This window comes from Ranitomeya variabilis, chromosome 6 (genome assembly GCF_051348905.1).
Source record: "Ranitomeya variabilis isolate aRanVar5 chromosome 6, aRanVar5.hap1, whole genome shotgun sequence".
In the NCBI taxonomy this organism is placed as follows: domain Eukaryota; kingdom Metazoa; phylum Chordata; class Amphibia; order Anura; family Dendrobatidae; genus Ranitomeya; species Ranitomeya variabilis.
Genome location: NC_135237.1, coordinates 202,149,493 through 202,162,896, shown reverse-complemented (window position 1 = coordinate 202,162,896; position 13,404 = coordinate 202,149,493). Strand labels below are relative to the sequence as shown.

Here is a 13,404-nt window from a genome sequence, read left to right as displayed (position 1 = left end):
GTCTGTGATAGTGTTGTGAAGAAGTTTAAAGCTGGATTTGGAAACAAAACAAACAAAATGATTTCCAAACTTTAAACATCTCAAGGAACACTGTGCAAGCAATCATATTGAAATGGAAGGAGTATCATACCACTGCAAATCTACCAAGACCCGGCCGTCCCTCTAAACTTTCATCTCAAACAAGGAGAAGACTGATAAGAGATGCAGCCAAGAGGCCCATGATCACTCTGGATGAACTGCAGAGATCTACAGCTGAAGTGGGACAGTCTGTCCATAGGACAACAATCAGTCATACAATGCACAAATCTGGCCTTTATGGAAGAGTGGCAAGAAGAAAGCCATTTCTCAAAGATATCCATAAAAAGTGTTGTTTAAAGTTTGCAACAAGCCACCCGGGAGACACACCAAACATGTGGAAGAAGGTGCTCTGGTCAGATGAAACCAAAATCAAACTTTTTGGCAACAATGCCAAACAATATGTTTGGCGTAAAGGCAACACAGCTCATCACCCTGAACACACCATCCCCACTGTCAAACATTGTGGTGGCAGCATCATGGTTTGGGCCTGCTTTTCTTTAGCAGGGACAGGGGAGATGGTTCAAATTGATGGGAAGATGGATGGAGCCAAATACAGGACCATTCTTGAAGAAAACCTGTTGGAGTTAGGGAAAGACCTGAGACTGGGGAGATTTGTCTTCCAACAAGACAATGATCCCAAACATAAAGCAATATCTACAACGAAATGGTTCACAAATAAATGTACCCAGGTGTTAGAATGACCAAGTCAAAGTCCAGACCTCAATCCAGTCGAGAATCTGTGGAAAGAGCTGAAAACTGCTGTTCACAAATGATCTCCATCAAACCTCACTGAGCTCGAGCTGTTTGACAAGGAAGAATGGGCAAGAATTTCAGTCTATCAATGTACAAAATTGATACAGACATACCTCAAGCGACTTGCAGCTGTAATCGCAGCAAAAGGTGGCACATAGTGACTGAATAATACCACATACTGTGATAAATACCGCCGTACCATGAATGGACCACATATTACAACAAAGTGACTGTAAATTACAAAACTGATCATTAACAAAAATCACTGTTATTACCACTGGTTACATTATACAAAGGAGTTCTGTATATAATATACAATGGATAGTGTAAGTGTACAAGTAATACAGTGTGTCACCAATGACAATATACACAGGAGCTCTGTATGCAGTGTACAGTTAATACAATGATCACCAGTGACATTATACACAATAGCTCTGTATATAGTGTCAGTGTACAGGTAATTCAGTGATCACCAGTGACATTAAACACAGGAGCTCTTTACATGGTGTATAGTGTACAGGTAATACAGTGATCACCAGTGACATTATACAGGAGCAATGCATGTATCCTATAATTTGTAATCAGATAAGGGTGATCCAATATTCGTGTATGCTGACACTATATAAATCTCCGTCCGTGTCACTAATAACTCACTCGAGCAGTGACACAGAGAGCACACATATTTTTTATATTTAAAAACAATCTTTTTATTTAACATATAAATATCTTTAAAATACAATTCAAATAATTGTCAACCGGAATATCTCAAATAGAAAAAGGGACCGACAGACTACTCCCCAAAATCAGCAAAGAATATGGCCCTAAGTACACGGACAAGGCTAGGCACCAGTAATCAATAAATCCCTACAATAATGAATAGTTCTCTGTCAAAATGGAGGGTATGATCCTATGTGCTGCAGCCGCTAATTATATCGTACATATTTGCCACTGAATAAAGTGTCTCCATTACAAAACATCCTTGACTAAATCATAGGGTTTGTGAAAAACCGTGGACAAAGTCCTACAAGAAATTTTACAATAGAAATTGTTATGCTTACATTGCTGTGCAAGGAGTGTCCGGTCCCTCTTACCCCGACGCGCGTTTCGTGCCACAACTTCTTCAGGGGGACTCCTTTAATTAATAATGATAATGACCCTCATCTTGGGTCCCTGTGTCCATTTGGCTGCCCCCTATGTTCCTTGTGCTGTTCCCATGTCTCTTGTGCTGGTCCAGTGTCCCTTGTGCTGGCCTCCTATGTCTGTTGGGCTGGCCCCTATGTCCCTGCTGCTTGCCCCATGTCCCTTGTGCTGGTCCTGTGTCCCTTGTGGTAGCCACAATGTCCCTTGGGCTGGCCCTTATGTCCCTATTCCTGAGCACTATGTCCATTGTGCCGGTCCCTATGTATCTTGTGCTGACACCATTTCCATAGTCCTGGCCTCATTTCCCTGGTCTTAGCCCCATGTCCCTGTTGCTGGCCCCGTGTCCCTGGTGCTCTTCCCATGTCCCTTGTGCTGGCACCATATTCCTGGCCCCATGTATCTTGTGCTGGCCCTATGTCCCTTCCCTTGTGCTGGCCCCATGTCCTGGCCCCATGCCCCTAGTCCCAAGTCCCTGGTCCCATGACCCATTCTTCTTACCTGCCTGCAATCCTGGCACTGAATAGCATGTCCCTCGTGCTGGCCCCATGTCCATAGCCTCATGTCCTTTGTCCTGGCCCCATGTCCCTTTCCTTGTGCTGGCCCCATTTACTGGCTGCATGCCTCTGATCCCATGTTCCTGCTCCTGGCCCTGCATCATGCCGCACCCGCAGAAGAAGGAAAAAAAAGATTATTCTTACCTGCCTGGGTTCCTGGCACCGCATGAAATCCTCTCCCTTCAAATCTGGTGCGATCATGTTAAAATGGCCGCCAACCTATCAGAGGCTGGTGGTTGACGTCAGTGCACCCATCAAGGTCACTTTCATGCGCTGCCTGCGACAGGTGCACTAATGGCCACCACCGACCTCTGATAGGTAGGTGGACATGTTAACTATTGCGTTGCAGACTTTCTGCACCACAACACATTTCAACTGAATGTCCGTCCTTGGATGCACATTTAGTTGAAACCAGAGGGCCCCCTCTATGACCTGCTCAGGCCCGCCTTGGACCCAGGCCCACCGGAGGATCATCTGGTGTCCTTTTGCTCCAGTCTGACCCTGGATGTATATGATTGGTTCATCAGTCTCACTTTATTTTAAAAACTACATAATCGCAAGATTTTATTAAAGCTTTTATTGAAAATGTTATAAGATTGCATTTGTAATGTGTTCCAGAAAATATTATATCGAAATCTTTTAATCAGCTTATTTCAACATTTTGGAAAGCCTTTTGCACGATTATTAACCCCCTTTCACTATTCCGTCCATGTGACCCTGGCCCTAATTCCAATGGATGGAATAGCACGTCGCATGCGATCAGCCACGCTCCTGGGGGGAGCGCGGCCGATCGCTGCCAGTTGTCAGCTGATTATCACAGCTGACATCCGGCACTATGTGCCAGGAGTGGTCACGGACCACTCCTGGTACTTTAACCCCCGGAACACTGCAATCAAACAAGATCCCAGTGTTCCTGTTGCAGAGGGAAGCATCACACAGGGAGGGGGCTCCCTGCGTGCTTCCCTGAGACCCTCAGAACAATGCGATGTGATCGCGTTGTTCTGAGGGCCTCCTCCCTGCAGGCCACCGGATCCAAGATGGCCACGGGGTCCTTCTGGGTCCTGCAAGGAGGTACCTTGTCAGTGCCTGCTAAGAGCAGGCGCCGGCAAGCCTTCTGCACTGCCTGTCAGATCGCTGATCTGACACAGTGCTGTGCAAAGTGTCAGATCAGCGATCTGACACTATATAGCGATGTCCCACCCTGGGACAAAATAAAAAAGTAAAAAAAAGTTAGCATGTGTAAAAATATTTTTACAAAAATTCTTAAATAAAGAAAAAATAATAATAAATGTTGTTCCAATAAATACATAAATAAATACATTTCTTTATATAAATAAAAAAAACAATAAATGTACACATACAGTAGTTAGTATCGCTGCGTCTGTAACGACCTGTCTTATAAAACTGTCCCACTAGTTAACCCCTTCAGTGAACACTGTTAAAAAAAAAAAGAGGCAAAAAAACAATGCTTGATCATCATACCGCTGAACAAAAAGTGGTATAACACACAATTAAAAAGACGGATATAAATAAGCATGGCACTGCTGAAAACATCATCTTGTCCCACAAAAAACGAGCTGCCACACAGCGTCATTAGCAAAAAAAATAAAAAAGTTATAGCCCTCAGAATAAAGCGATGCAAAAATAGTTATTTTTTATATAAAATAGTTTTTATTGTATAGTATATTGTAGTTTTATTGTATTGTATAGTTTTTAGCGCCAAAACATGAAAAAATGCTATAAATGAGGTATCGCTGTAATCGTACTGACCCGAAGAATAAAACTGCTTTATCAATTTTATGAAACGCGGAACGGTATAAAAGTCCCCCTAACGAAATTCATGAATTGCTGGTTTTTGTTCATTCTGCCTAACAAAAATCTTAATGAAAAGCGACCAAAAATGTCATGTGCCTGAAAATGGTACCAATAAAAACGTCAACTCGTCCCGCAAAAATCATGACCTCACATGTCTCTGTGGACCAAAATATGGAAAAATATTAGCTCTCAAAATGTGGTGATGCAAAAACTATTTTTTGCAAAAAAAAGCGTCTTTTAGTCTGTGACACAGCTGCCAAACATAAAAACCCACTATAAATAGTAAATCAAACCCTCCTTTATCACCGCCTTAGTTAGGGAAAAACAATAAAATTAAAAAAATGTATTTATTTCCATTTTCCCATTAGGATTAGGGTAGGGGCTAAAGTTAGGGTTGGGGCTAAAGATAGGATTAGGGTTGGGGAAAAAGTTAGGGTTGGGGCTAAAGTTAGGGTTAGAACTAAAGTTAGGGTTGGGGCTAGAGTTGGGGTTAGGGTTTGGATTACGTTCACGGTTGGGTTATGGGTGTGTCCAGGTTAGGGGTTTGGTTAGGGTTATGGTTAGGGTTGGGATTAGTGTTAGGGGTGTGTTGGGATTAGGGTTATGGTCAGGGTTGAGATTAGGGTTAGGCGTGTGTTGGGGTTAGGTTTGTGTTGAGGTTAGGGTTAGGTGTGTTGGGGTTAGGGTTGGAGTTAGAATTGGGGGGTTTCCACTGTTTAGGCACATTAGCGGCTCTGCAAACGCAACATGACGTCCAATCTCAATTCCATCCAATTCTGCGTTGAAAAAGTAAAACGGTGCTCCTTCCCTTCCGAGCTCTGCCATGCACCCAAACAGTTGTTTACCCCCACATATGGGGTAGCAGTGTACTCAGGACAAATTGCACAACAACTTTTAGGGTCCAATTTCTCCTGTTACCCTTGAGAAAATACAAAAGTGGGGGCTAAACAAACATTTTTGTGGAAAAAAAAGATTTTGAATTTTCAGGGCTCTGCATTATAAACTTTAGTGAAACACTTGGGGGTTCAAAGTTCTCACAACACATCTAGATAAATTCCTTTGGGGGTCTAATTTCCAATATGGGGACACTTGTGGGGGGTTTCTACTGTTTAGCTACATCAGGGGCTCTGTAAACGCAACGTGACGCCCGTAGACCATTCCATCAAAGTCTGCATTCCAAAACGGCACTCCTTCCCTTCTGAGTGCTGCCATGCACCCAAGCAGTGGTTCCCCCACACATATGGGCTATCCGTGTACTCGGGACAAATTGATCAACAACTTTTGGGGTCCAATTTGTCCAGATACCCTTGGGAAAATACAAAATTTGGGGCTAAAAAATCATTTTTGTGGAAAATAAAATGATTTTTTAATTTTCACGGCTCTACATTATAAACTTTAGTAAAACAATTGGGGGTTCAAAGTGCACACCACACATCTAGATAAGTTCCTTAGGTGGTGTACTATCTGAAATGATGTCACTTATTGTTAGGGCTGGTGGAACGCACCAAATAATTATAAGGATGGTATAAGGTGCGTTTGCAGCCCGGGGTCCACCATGCAGAGATGAGACCTGCTGCTCAGTAATGGCGGATAGTATATGGCGGTACAATGTGAACACACAGGTTAGCTTCACTCGGTATGTAAGGAAGCGAACCCTGTTGAGTCACAGGGCTGCAATACGGCAGAGTGAACACTAGTATTGGGTCACAGGACTCACAGAGTCCCTCTAGACCACTACCGCTCGACAAGGCAACTGCGGTGGCAGGGAAAGACCTAAATAATGATTTACCGCACTGTGTGCATGCAGCACCGCTCTGGTGAACACCACTAACCGCCCTAACTAGGGACAGGTAAGCACACTGGTTGTGCACGGTGCCGCACTGGCTAACGCTGCTGTTAGACGCTATAGATTGTGCCTGGTGCTGGATGGCACTAACTGGCACTAGACAGCTACAACATTCGCGAGCATTCATCAACACTAGGGATGCGAATGATTTGGCGCTTTCACCTAGCGGAAATGCGAACCTTTTATATCTGTAGCCTTCCAGGACCTTCCTAGTGCTCCAATCTGAGCAGCTACAGGACCTGAGCATGTGACCCCCGACCACCAATGAGAGGTCGTCCAGTGGGCATGCTCAGTAGACGAAAAGCAGGACTTAGTCCCTGGAACATCTGCTCGCCTCTGATCACTGCTGGTTACAAAGACTGAGCCTGGAATGGTAGCTGTAACCAAACACACAGTATCTGCTTGAGTCAGATGTTGGGACTGATGTCTCTGCTGAGCAGGCTCCACTGTGGCTGAAGGAGAATGGGAGACCGCAGCGGACATGGTTCGAGATTCCCCCTGTGCAGCGGTGGGAACTCGACACCTGACATTACCCCCCTCCTTGGGCCTCACTACGCTCGAAGGCAGCAATGAGATGCTGAGCCTGAATGTGCTGAACAGGCTTCCAGGACCTGTCCTCTGGGCCATAACCCTTCCAATCCACCAAATAGAATTTTTTGCATGTACCACCTTACACCCCATGATAGTGTTTACCTTGTAATCATCTGTGGACGAACCAGATGACTCGGTAAACTGGGACATGTGAACTGGCTTTAGGAGGAACACATGAAAGGTGTTGATGATACCTAGGTGAGGAGGAAGGGCCAAAACAGTATACCACAGGGTTAACCTGTTCCTGGACCATGAAGGGACGCAAGTAGCGAGGCGCAAACTTAGTGGACTCAACTCGCGGCCTGATATTACTGGCGGAGAGCCACACAAAGTTGCCAGGAGCAATGTGGGGTGCCGATGTGCATCGGCGGAGACCCTCATTCTCTCCTTGGAGGCCCAGATAGCATCCTGTGTGCGGTCCCAAATGTCACGTGCCTCCGCAGCCCAGTCTGCCACCCTAGAGTCGGTGGAAGACATGGGCATGGGCATAGGAACCTGCGGATGCTGGCCGTAGTTAAGGAGGAAAGGGATCTGCCCAGTGGAGTTGGCTACGGCGTTGTTCAGTGCAAACTCTGCCCATGGTAGCAAGGATGCCCAGTCATCCTGCCTTGTTGAAACAAAATGTCGCAGGTATGTGACCAGAGTCTGGTTAGCCCTCTCTACCAACCCATTCGTCTTGGGATGGTATGCTGAAGAGAGATATAGCTCGATGCTCAGTAGATGACAAAGCTCTCTCCAGAACCAAGATGCAAACTGGGGACCCCGGTCACTGACAATTTTGTCTGGCATACCGTGTAGGTGGAAAATATGCTTGATAAACAAGGCTGACAAGGCCCGTGCAGAAGGTAGCCATGGAAAAGGCACCAAGTGCACCATTTTGGAAAAGTGGTCAGTGACTACCCAAATTATGGTGCGCTTACGGGACTTGGGTAAACCCACCACTAAGTCCATCCTGACCATTTCCCAGGGCCTGTCTGCCACCGGCAGGGGGTAAAGTAACCCAGCAGGCCGTTATCGAGGAGACTTATTCTTGGTGCAGGAGACACATGCCCGAATATAGTCCCCAACATCATGGGCCATATTCGGCCACTAGGATGATCTCGCCAGAAGCTCAGCTGTCCTCTTAGTCCCAAAATGGCCACCCACCCTGGACAAGTGAGCCCAAGAGAGAACCTCCGGTCACAAATTAGATGGCACAAAAGTCCTCAGACTTTCCAAAGGGACAATTATCCGAGGCTCACCTCCTCCACTGATGATACTACGGAGCAGGAGAGAGCGTCGGCACGGATGTTCTTCTCCAGAGAAAGATAATGGAGAGTGAAGTGAAAAAGGGAGAAGAACAAGGACCATCTAGCCTGGCGAGAATTTAGCCACTGGGCAGTCTGCAAGTATACCAAATTTTTGTGGTCGGTATAGACTTGGAAGGGAAAACGAGCCCCCTCCAGGTGTCTCCACTCCAAGAAGGCCAACTTCATAGCTAGCAACTCCCTGTCCCCGATGGAATAATTCCTCTCTGCCAATGTGAAGATCTTAGAGAAAAAGAAGCAAGGATGCTTCTGACCTTGAGCATCCTATTGGAATAGGACTGTTCCAGCACTGACAGATGAGGCATCCACCTCCATTATGAAAGGTTTATCTACATCAGGGCGATGTAGAATGGGAGCGCTAGCAAAGTGGGACTTAATAGAGAGGAAGGCCTTGGAGACCTCCTCTGACCACAATTTGGGATTTGCTCCCTTCTTGGCGAGGGCTACCAAGGGAGCTACCAAAGTAGAGAAGTGGGGAATGAACTGGCAATAATAGTTAATAAACCCCATAAAGCGCTGCACCACTTTGAGAGAATGGGGTTCTTGCCAGTCCATCACAGCCTGTAGCTTGGCAGTATCCATAGCCAATCCCTGGCGGAGATGATATAGCCCAAGAAAAGCAAGGATTCCTGCTCAAACACACACTTCTCCAACTTGGCATAGAGGGAGTTTGCCCGTAGGACGTCGAAGACTTTGCAAACATCTCTCCGGTGGCAGTCTATATCTGGAGAGTAGGTGAGAATACCATCCAGATAGACTACGACCGAGGTGGATAACAGATCCTGGAAGATGTTGTTCACAAAGTCTTGGAAAACGGCAGAAGCATTACAGGCAGACAGGACAGACCTTGAGTGGACGAGTGGTCCAGGACTTAGACCCTGCTCGTGACACCTTCATGGCTTCATGTGGCTCGGATGCCTGGACCGGAGATTCCAGAGGTTTGGTGAATGTGGGAGCCAGCCAAAACCTCTGCCTACACTGGGCTCGCTTCAACCTTCACTCGTTAAAACAAAGTTCGATGCATGCACAGTAGATATAGCTATTATACCTAGTGGCCAAGGCATCCCTCACATGGTCAGCTAGTCCTCTCCAGAATGCAGGAATGAGGACTTTATCTGGCCACTCCAGCTCAGATGCTAAAGTCTGGAAGTGGACAGCAAAATGACTGACCATGGATGAACCCTGTGCCAATGTCAGCAGTTGGAGAGCCATATCATGGGTGACACGAGGTTCCAAAAAGACCTGTTCAGAGTGCCCAAGAACCACGGAGCACTTTGCACCACATGATCGTCGCGCTCCCACAGCGGCGTTGCCCACTCCAATGCCCTGTCCGACAGGAGGGATATAATAAATCCCACCTTAGCCCGCTCTGTGGGAAAACATGCAGCCAGGAGCTCAAGATGTATAGCACACTGGCTCACGAATCCCCGACACAGTTTACTGTCACTTGTCTGGCAAAGGGAGACGGGATAATATCGGAGCAGAGGTAGCAGTGGACAAAGTAGCTGCAGCCACGCTAGCAGCCTGAACAACTGCGGTAACATCCACGGCTGAGGTTGTGCGCTCAAGAGCCGCCAACCTGCCCTCCTGCTGCTGGATGTACTGCTGTAGTCACTGTTCGTCCGCCATTACAAGCCAGACCCTGGCGCTAGTATAATGTTAGGGCTGGCGGAACGCACCAAATAAATATAAGGATGGTATAAGGTGCGTTCACAGCCCGGGGTCCACCGTGCAGAGATGAGACCTGCTGCTCGGTAATGGCGGACAGTATATGGCGGTGTAATGTGAACACACATGGGTTAGCTTCACCCAGAATGTAAGGAAGCGAACCCTGTTTCGTTACAGGGCCGCAATACCGTAGCGTGAACGCTAATATTGGTTCACAGCACTCTGCCCCAAGGACACAGGGTTAGAGTCCCTCTAGACCACTAGTCCTCGGCGCCGCAACTGCGATGCCAGGGAAAAACCTAAATAATGATTTACCGCACTGAGTGCGTGCAGAAGCACTCTGGCGAACACCACTAACCACCCTAACTAGGGACAGGTAAGTGCACTGGTTGTGTATGGTGCCGCACTGGCAAATGCTGCTGTTAGACACTATAGATTGTGCCTGGTGCTGGATGGCACTAACTGACGCTAGACAGGTACAACATTCATGAGCATTCATCAACACTAGGGATGGGAATGATTCGGAGCTTTCACCAGAACAGGCGCACATCCACACACACACAATAACTGATTTATACTAGCGCATGGCCGAGCAGCCATGCGAACCTTTTATATCTGTAGCCTTCCAGGACCTTCCTAGTGCTCCAATCGGTGCCGCTACAGGACCTAAGCATGTGACCCCCGACCACCAATGAGAGGTCGTCCCGTGGGCATGCTCAGTAGAAGAAAAGCAGGACTTAGTCCCTGGATCATCTGCTCATCTCTGATCAATGCTGGTTACAAAGGCTGAGCCTGGAATGGTAGCTGTAACCAAACGCACAGTATCTGCTTGAGCCAGACGCTGGGACCAACATCTCTGCTGAGCAGGCTCCACTGTGGCTGAAGGAGAATGGGAGACAGCAGCAGACATGGTTCGAAATTCCCCCTGTGCAGCGGTGGGAACTTGACACCTAACACTTGTGGGGGGATTTCCACTGTTTAGGCACATCAGCGGCTCTCCAAACGTGACATGGGGTCCTATTAATTCCAGCCAATTTTGCACTGAAAAAGTCAAACAATGATCCTTCCCTTCCGAGCTCTGCCATGCGCCCAAACAATAGTTTACCCCCACATATGGGATATCAGGGTGCTCAGGACAAATTGTACAACAACTATTGGAGTCCAATTTTTCCTGTTATCGTCAGTAAAATAAAACAAATTAAATCTAAAGTAATTTTTTTGTGAAAAAAAGTTAAATTTTCATTTTTTTAAAAACATTCCAAAAATTCCGGTGGAGCACCTGAAGAGTTAAAAAACATCTTAAATGTGGTTTTGAGCACCTTGAGGGGTGCAATTTTTAGAATGGTGTCACTTTTTGGTATTTTTTATCATATAGACCCCACAAAGTGACTTCAAATGTGATGTGGTCCCTAAAAAAATGGTGTTGTAAAAATGAGAAATCGCTGGTCAAATTTTAACCCTTATAACTCCCTAACAAAAAAAAATTGAGGTTCCAAAATTGTGGTGATGTAAAGTAGACATGTGGGAAATTTTACTTATTAAGTATGTTGTGTAACATATCTCTGTTATTTAAGGGCATGAAAATTCAAAGTTGGAAAATAGCTAAATTTTCAAAATGTTGGCAAACTTTTCATATTTTTCACAAATAAACACAAGTCATATCGAAGAAATGTTACCACTATCATGAAGTACAGTATGTCATGAGAAAACAGTGTCAAAATCACTGGGATCTGTTGAAGTGCTCCAGAGTTATCACCTTATAAAGGGACAGTGGTCAGAATTGTAAAAATTGGCCCGCTCATTAACGTAAAAACCAACCTTGGGGGTAAAGGGGTTAAAGAGAATCTGAAACATACTCAGTATAGATACTAGGTCTCTGTGGGTACAAAAATGACTTGTGGGCCTGTTTTCCAAGGTGTGGTTGTTCATTAAAAACATTACACAATAAGTGCCATATTCTCATTTGAGTTCATATGAAATCATTTAAATTTTAAATCCCATGGCTTTTATATCACAATTTCTTACAGTTCTACCTTTAGGATTTGAAATGGCTTTCATAAATCCCTGCTGATGTCTAAGGGGTAATGTTTCTTCTTGTGGAGAGTGACATTCTTGCCATGTCAGAGTAAAGAAACTAATATGCCATGCAATGCGCCTCTGGGAAATTATATATACAGTACAAATTGCATTTTTAGACAGGAAAAGGACTTGAACTCTATATTCTGGTTTGGGTTTTATCCTAAGTCATATGTCAATGCTTTTTAAAGCATCGATATTGACCTCTACTTCCAATAGGTGGCACTAGAGTTCAAGTCCTCTTCCTCTCTGAAGAAGCAATATGCACATTTAATTTCTCAGAGGAGCATTGCAAGAAGTATAAGTCTCCTTACACTGACTTGCCAGGCATGTCACTGTCCACAAGGAGAAAAATTATCTCTTAGATCCCAGTCTTAAGCCAGTCTGCAGCTAAATCCAATCTCATACTTTGCACTGATGAGGGTAAAAAACCCAAAACTTTGTGTGTGCAAATTGAGATTCTGATTTGACTTTTATCCTATATCATATTTCAAGGCTCGTTACAGGGTCAGTATTGACTTTTAGGATAGCTACTTCCAATAGGTGGCACAAGTTCTCTTCCTCATGAAGAGACAGTTTGCATAAATCCCTGCTAAAAGTGAATCATTCTCCTGTGCACCTTCTAAAGTAATGTTTAGAGAAAACCTGTAACTTGGAGGTTCAGAAAATATTTAGTTCTCCTTTTGTTAGCATAGTGACTGCATCTGATACATTAACCCCTTCACACCGGAGCATTTTTCGTTTTCGTTTTTCGCTCCCCTCCTTCCCAGAGCCATAACTTTTTTATTTTTTTCTTATTTTTTGCAGGACGAGATGTACTTTTGAATTATACCATTGGTTTTACGATGCCATGTAACAGAAAATGGGAAAAAAATTCCAAGTGTGATGAAATTGCAAAAAAAGTGCAATCTCACACTTGTTTTTTGTTTGGCTTTTTTGCTAGATTCACCAAATGCTAAAACTAACCAGCCATTATGATTCTCCAGTTCATAGACACCAAACATGTCTAGGTTCTCTTTTATCTAAGTGGTAAGAAAAAATTCCGAAGTTTGCTAAGAAAAAAAATTGTGCTATTTTCCGATAACCGTAGCGTCTCCAATTTTTGTGATCTGGGGTTGGTCGAGGGCTTAGTTTTTGCGTGGTGAGCTGGCGTTTTTAATTATACCATTTTGGTGCAGATACGTGCTTTTGATTGCCCGTTATTGCATTTTAATGCAATACTGCGGCGACCAAAAAAATGTAATTTTGGCGTTTTTATTTTTTTTCTTGCTACGCCATTTAGCAATCAGGTTAATCCTTTGTTTTTTTGATAGATCGGGTGATTCTGAATGCAGCGGTACCAAATATGTGTAGGTTTGATTTTTTTATTGTTTTATTTTGATTGAGGCGAAAGGGGGGTGATTTGAACTTTTATATATTTTTTATTTTTTTTATATTTTTAAACACTTTTTTTAAAAATTTTGACAGGCTTCAATAGCCTCCATAGCATGCACAACTCGATCACCTCTGCTACATAGAGGTGAAGCACAGATCACCTCTATGTAGCAGAAATGCAGGGTTGCTTTGAACGCCGACC

At 44.7% G+C, this 13,404-nt stretch overlaps 1 protein-coding gene across 1 annotated transcript in view; it reads left to right on the top strand.

The window, feature by feature from the left end:
- ADCY1 (adenylate cyclase 1) overlaps positions 1-13,404 on the top strand; it is an 839,277-nt gene that overhangs the window by 702,850 nt on the left and 123,023 nt on the right. The window lies entirely within an intron of this gene.